The 7,324-nt window shown below is 39.2% G+C and overlaps 1 protein-coding gene across 1 annotated transcript in view; it reads left to right on the forward strand.

Annotated features, from left to right (window-relative positions):
- The window catches only part of MTHFD1L (methylenetetrahydrofolate dehydrogenase (NADP+ dependent) 1 like), a 336,871-nt gene extending 335,018 nt beyond the window's left edge, over nucleotides 1–1,853 (forward strand). The window contains exon 28 of the mRNA XM_075596571.1: nucleotides 278–1,853. The gene's annotated coding sequence lies outside the window, so the exon portion shown is untranslated. The remainder of the gene's footprint in view (nucleotides 1–277) is intronic.
- The last annotated feature ends 5,471 nt before the right edge of the window (nucleotides 1,854–7,324 follow it).

The following is a 7,324-nucleotide window of genomic DNA, read 5'->3' on the forward strand; positions in this document are numbered from 1 at the left end:
TCACTGAAATCTTTTACTCGTCTGGATGTGATTAGTTTATTTTGTCTGTTATCTTATATTTTATCATCTGGGATGAGTAAACTAGATGCTCTCTCTACATTGGCCATATCTTTGCAGGTTTTTTTTTATCTTTTAGATTGGAGCTGATCAACATTCTAGTGTAGACAGTATTTTCATCAATCTCATATGTAAGAAAGTGTCTACGGTCTGTATGCACTAAATGTATGGCTTGTTCTCAAACAAAATATTAAAATGTGTATCTTTTTTTCCCCCCCAGAATTGTACGCTGCATGTGCTGGAATCTGTGCGTGAATTACAAGACGACTTATTACTTGACTTTCAGAGAGCCAACTGGACCGACCAAAAGACTTTGAATTTCTTAACATCCCACCATCTCTTTTCCAAGAATGATTATGTTAAACATGAAGATATTGGGACACAATTTATTTTATGTGTAAACTACAACCTGAAATATTTTGTTTGCGAAGATCACCTGCTAAAGAAGAACAAACATTTTCTTGCACAGTTAATCAGAAATGCTACTGTATATGCCATTTACTGCCAAACAAGATTAAGTAGCTGTAAACAAGTAAACCTTAAACGGGGCATTGCATGGCACATTTGGGGTTGAATGGCTCAAAGCTACAACAATACCGGGTGCTTCATTTTACTGTAACTGTCCCTTTTATTCAATGAGGTCCAAAAGCTGTCCCTTTTATTCAATGAGGTCCAAAAGCTGTGCTGTCAGCTGTTTTAGACATTATTGAATAAGGCCCTGAGTGCCAGTCATGATCAACAGGAGATTCCTTCAAAGTAGGTATTTGCAGATTGATGTTTGAATTATTTAGAGGACATTAGGGTCTATAAAATGGGGCAAGTCCAGGGCAAAAAGACCAACACCAGATTACACCCAAAAATCCCACTGCAACCAACTGAAATGTGTCATTAGATAAATATGGTGCTGTTTTGTGCACTGGTTTTGCCCCAGTATTGCAGCTCAGGAGACTAGGGTTGGGAGTCACAGTTGTCCAAATAGAAGAAGTTTAAGCCTGTTTGAAGTGGCCACTCATACTTTGTCTTATAGGGAGTGCCCAGGTGAACATGTATAAGCTGCAATACAATAAAATGCAATATACCATTTATAAGGTAGCCACCCACCCATAGCAGGTCAAAAAACATTAAACAATATAGGGGATTAATCTATATCCACTCCAAAGCAGCCGATTTGGCTATTTTTGGCTGACATCCCTCATTGCTGTCAAGAGGGATTTGTGAGTCAAAATTGGCCACTGCGACAGATACAGAATAAGCCCCTTAGTATAATTGCTTTCCTAGCATAACATAAAGTACAATCCACGAAAAACATCATGTGTTGCATTTATACAGTCATTTTGAAAGTCACAATAGACAGACACATCTGTACTAGCACTGAAGGCATACCAATTAATCTTGGAGGTTTGTTGGTCATGCAGCCATACTAATTGGCTCTGGGTTTCTGAATGATCAGCAGGTGTTACTGTGGGCAGCCTTGGAGACGAGCCAGATGTTCTGGAGAGATTTAGACATTCAGAGAGTAGAGTGAGTGGTGAAAGAAGTTAGTGGATTTCCTGAGTTGGCAGGTAGCTTTGAAATCCTCCCAGCATTGGGTGGATAAGCACTGAACTGTACCAAAAGATATCGCATTACTCCTTAATGAATAACAGGCATATGGTATTTTAGCTCTCTGTTGACGTTTACCATCCTTTTAAATACAGAAACGTTATTTTTTTTTTCTTTAAGTTTACCTGCCAACAGCATTAACGAAAAATGTGTTCCGTTTTTATCCTTGCAAAAATAAACATATTCAATTTTCATCTTGCTTGTGGTTTCTGTTCTGTCTTCTATTCATAATGGTTTACCATTGACAAAAATTAGAATCTTGTGGATTATACTCTGACGGGTTTTTAAACTAAATCTGAATCCTGTAATATTGTATAGAAAGATTGGTGTCACTTATTTTCCTTGTCTTTTCTTTACAAATGAAAAAAATTAAACTTGCAGTCAAGACCATAAACAAATTCAAATCAATCACTGTTAACACACATTTGCAGTTATTGCAATTAAATGCATGTCCCCCCTATTTAATAGCTACTGTATGTACAGTAGCAACCTACCTTACCAAAAATGAAGTCCATTTAGATACCATCTATTAACCTTTTCAGTGCCGGGGGGACCATAATGGAACAAAAGGGAAGGAGCCCTCTTCCTCGAAGATCGCGTTCTGCGCCTCTGAATGAGATCTCCTGCTCATGGGGCCAATGGAGTGCCTGACCCAATGACATAGTAACTGCGTCCATTGGCACGCAAATGGTTAAAGGGGAAATGCCTATACCCATGCAGATACTTTAAAGTGAAGACGAAATCTGGAATTTAATATTGCACCGTTTTCTGCTAAAAACATGTAACCTTCCTGACTGATCAAAAACATTGTAAAACGTCTGCATCCAGTGCAGCACATGTAGGACATCTGTCCTCCACACCATCTCTGATTTGGCAGAACATTTGAAATATAGACCAGCTCCAGGACATTTAATTGAATCAACCTATCATCTTATACTCGAACTATAGCCCACAAATATTTTATCAGCTGATGGAGGAAACAGAGAATCCACATTTTATTTATCCAGGTGGAACAGACCGTTCCTGTTGAGGGTAGGCCAGACATTTGTAGGTCAGTGTAGTAGAGAAACATAAGTATAAAAATAGTAAATCTGTAATGACCGAACTGAATGTAGGCAAAAAATGAAATTTGGGGAGATGTTTCTTGAGAGGAAAAGGGCTCCGTAATTCTAGCTTGAGAAAACATGAATTGTTTGAGAAACGAGGTACCGTTTTCATTCCGAACAAATGTTGTTGGCTGTGATACATTTTATTGCATCAAGTTCTGTGTAGATTCTTCCACACATTAAATAAGTTATGGTGGGTAAAAAGGTGAAAATAAATCTCCACTGTACAGGGTGACGCAAATAAAAAGATCACTTAAGTGCATAGTCATATGTCTCAGACAGATCTGCAACACTGCTTTTCACCATTATCTCTTGGCATACAGTGCTTCCAACTGCAGCCGGGGATTCTGGGAAATGCCATGCAAATGAGCATACAGTGTCACCTTTTGCTTATCCATTTTAACATGGAGACTTATAAGCTTATACGGCTCAATGTTAAAATAGATAAGAAGCAAGAGTTGACTGTGCTCATTTCATGTCATTACCCAGAATCCCTGGCTGCAGTGGAATCTGCATACAGATAATGTTTTAACAGGCTTTTGATTGGATCAAACACCAGATTATTAGTTTTCATCTACTGTTAGAGAAAGTGAATATTCACATGAAGTAAACAGACCAAAAGTGTGATTGTAACATTGCTTTTTACACCAAAAAGTATCCATAAACTAAGTGTTCAAAAATGCACTTAGTAGAGTTTACATAAATTACATAAATGAATACCACCCTCTTTTTCCATTGTAATCTGTTTGACTATATTGTATTGTTTGGTGAAATCCGTTAACACTTTATTACACCTGTTCAACGTTTGGGAGGATCTGTAAAGAGTTAATAGTCTTGGGGAAAGAAGCACAGTGAGAAGGTTTACTCTACCAAAAAAGTGACGGAGGTAGTCATTTCTAGTTGAGTAGTTTGATGATCATTTTGTAAATCTTAAACAAATATTCACATTATAGAGATTTTCCTGATCTGATGTTTTTTAAATAGGAGCATTGTATTATTATAGATTTTGTAGCCTGTGAATGAACAAGGATTTTAATATATCGGAGGGGGAAAAAAATTATACTTGTCCCTTCAAAGGAAATGTTAGGTTTTTGTTTTGCTGGACAACCGGGGCCCAAGTTTTAGAAACAAGTCTGAAGTCCATGAGGCAAATAAAATGTTCAAGTATTAACAATATATATGATGGTACAGTTTGACATTGTTACGATCACATGAAATTCACTTTTTTCCTTTTTTTTTTTTTTACAGTGTCAATAAATAAGATTGTTACTCAAATAATCTCTACCAGAATACAAGCAAACTGTTCTGCACCTGGGTGCACGACTTTGCCAAGGAGACACTATTTTGATAACGGTCAAAGAAACGGGAAGTATTGGTTCACCTATTATGCCAGTGAGGCCAGCAATGCATTGTAGTTGGGGTGGGGGGAAAAAAACCAGAAAACAAATGTAACTGGAGTTAATGTGACATGAGAGAGAGCAACTTCCCCAGTAAAATAGCACATGTAAGTAATAAATACAAGCTGTCATCCACTAGAAATACTGAACAGAGGAAGGAATAGAATGTAAAGCAGAGTACACTATGTATTTTCCAATCCTGATACTCCCAGGAGATACTTGTGTATTTGGAATAGTACAGTAGCTAGCAGTTAAACTCAATTTACGAGGAGTTCTTATTTGATATTGCATTAGAACACACCTTGAGTAATACTGACCTGTATAAGTCAAGGCAAAAATGGAACAGCTTGTTGCCCTCTTCTAGTCAGAGTAATGCATTTCAGTCCCCTTTGGCATAGAATGGGGGTAAACTGTGAACACACAGATTGTGTGGTTTTTTTTTTAATAGTACTGTTTGTTCTAAACTGCATTACATACTGTAGAGTAGGTGGGGTTGAAATAAAAGACATATGTTTGTCGAGTTCAACCTATGTTAAATTTAGACGACAAATACTTATCCTACATTTGTATTTACAATTTATTGATCCAGATGAAGGCAAACAAAAAACCCCAGTATAACATCAACATAAGGGGAAAATTAAGTTCCTTCCTAACTCTAAATAATGGAAATCAGATTTCACCCTGAATCAAGATCCTTTCCATGTATACTTATTTGGTATATCCCTGTATACCTTTCTGTTCTAAAAAAGATGTCTGACGTTTTTTTTAACAAATCTAGTGTATCTGCTATCACAGTCTCCATGGGTAATGAATTCCATATTTTAACTGCCATTATTGTAAAGAACCCTTTCCTTTGTTGCAGGTGAAATCTCCTTCCCTCCAACCTTAAGTTATGACTGTCTAATTTGTACTGCCCTTGGGATGATTAGTTCTTTTGAAAGCTCCTTGTACTGTCCCTGAATATATTTGTATATAGTTATCATATCCCCTCTTAGGCTGCGTCCAGGGTTGCAGCAGCCATACGGAGGCGCGCTGAGGTTGAGGGAAAGCGGGTGCTTTCCCTGGCCTTGGTTAGCGCGCCGTCCGTGGGTGTGTCGGGGGGCGGGCCAGTGACGTCACGGAGCTGGTTCGCCCCCATTGGGCGAACCGCTCACGTGACAGGCCCTGCGCTCCCATGAGCGCGAAATCTAAAATTTGGATAAGACCTACGCTTGCGGAAGCGTAGGCGAGCCCCTACTAAAGCCGCTCTCATTGCGGCTGCAGGGGCTCACTGGTAAGCACTAGCGCGCCTCAGCACGGTGTGCTGACCATGCCCGAGGCCTTAGACATATCTCATTTAGCTAGCCTCACCTCATAAGTTGGACCTACCATCCCCTTTATTAATTATTCATTCTGTGGCTTTTCTCTGCACTTTTTCTAGTTGCATGATGTCTTTTTTTTATGGAGTGGTATGCAAAACTGTACTCCATTGACTTTGAAATATGGTTACTTTGAAATATGGTTACTGTAATTATATATTTTTATATTCCCAACCTTTATCTGTTATTGTACGGATTTCATCTGCGTGAAGTAAGCCACCAACCTAACCACTTACACTCTGTCCATATTTCCTGCAAAATTCTTTCTCAACCTTGAGAAAAAACCACAGTACTTAAGTTTGAAATAATAAAGAATCAAAGTGAGAAATCTACCCCTTACCATGCATAATTCTTCAAACTAAAACTGTCCCGATCCTAACCACCTGTTTATTACATGGACCACAAAAACTCAACACCTTTTGTAAGCAGAGGATTTACACATTTTAAAAGTCTAGGGGGCCTATGCAGAGAGCAGCGAATTTTAAAATTGGCGAGTTTAATAAAAAGTAGCATTTTTGGAGAGTTTTATTCTCCATAATTGTGCGAAATGTGCGAATTCTGCTATGTTTAACATGAATGCGTGTGGCGAGTTTAAATTGGCGAGATGCGCGCTGCAGAAATGTGTTAAAAAAAATTCGCGCCTTTTTTTTTCCTTTCCTATGGCCGCGAGCGGCAGCTTCTTGCCAACTTTTCCTGGCGAGGCAAAAAGGAGACAATCGCGCCATTTTATTGGCGCGAACAGCCGCTAGATGCCGTTCGCGCCTCTCTGCATTAGGATATTTTTAAAACTGGCGAGATGGAGGTTCTCGCCAGCCGCGAGGCGAGTTTTAGAAATAGAAAAAAAAAATTGCCGCGTTTTTCGTAACTCGCCATTTTCTGCTGTTTTCTGCGCGAATTTCTCCAAAAAATGGCGAGTTTTGAAATAGCGCTGCTCTCTGCATAGGCCCCAAGATGGTTTTCTTTTGACACCTTCCAGTTTCACAGCAGGAATATTGTAAGGGGGTAATTCTACATACTCCGAAGCATAGGTGCAAACAGTGAGGGAGGCGGGGGTACAACAACCCAACTTTTAGGGATCCAAGGTCACCCCCTCTCCAACCTTTCTTAGCTGTGGGGACCAAGGAACCTTCTCTTCCGCGGTCTTCCTGCTGCCAGCACCCATGGCAATTTTTGCAGAGTGGATATAACGGCCTTAGCCTTAATTCTCTTAAGGTCCAGGTTATAGTTTTAGGAGTGTTCTTTGATACCATTTTAGCTAACGAAAGGGATGTATCCCGTTTTCTTAAAGTAGTGGAGAAACGAAGGTCTCAAATTCACGATAAGGACATCCCTGATAGGGTCTGGTTGTTCTCACACCCAGCCTGCAGTTCCTCCGCTCAGCCACCGGGACTGCCAGTTTCTATATATTCTACATACAAATGGCGCACTCATACAATTCGAATAATCAATTAATGTGCATTGTGTTAAAAACCAATAAAATGGTGATAGAAATTGTGCAATATAACAGTGATGATATACAGTACACAAAATAGTGAGCAAAAAGACCAGAAGTGTCTGGTAAATCTGTAGCATACACGAGGGACTTTAGTGCACTGAATAATAACGTGCAAGTAATGGTGAACAAAGTGGAAAGACAAAATGGAATTAATAAAAAGTCCTCCACTCAACCTTCAGGTTAGAAACCGTTTCAAAGTTTCTTCAGTTGTCTAAAGTTGTCTTTCCAAGGAAATTAGGGAGCACAAAAAAGGAACACTTATTGGGTAATATTGTAAGGACACTTGCATGTGGAGACTCAGCTATAACC

This window comes from Ascaphus truei, chromosome 4, assembly GCF_040206685.1.
Source record: "Ascaphus truei isolate aAscTru1 chromosome 4, aAscTru1.hap1, whole genome shotgun sequence".
In the NCBI taxonomy this organism is placed as follows: Eukaryota; Metazoa; Chordata; class Amphibia; order Anura; family Ascaphidae; genus Ascaphus; species Ascaphus truei.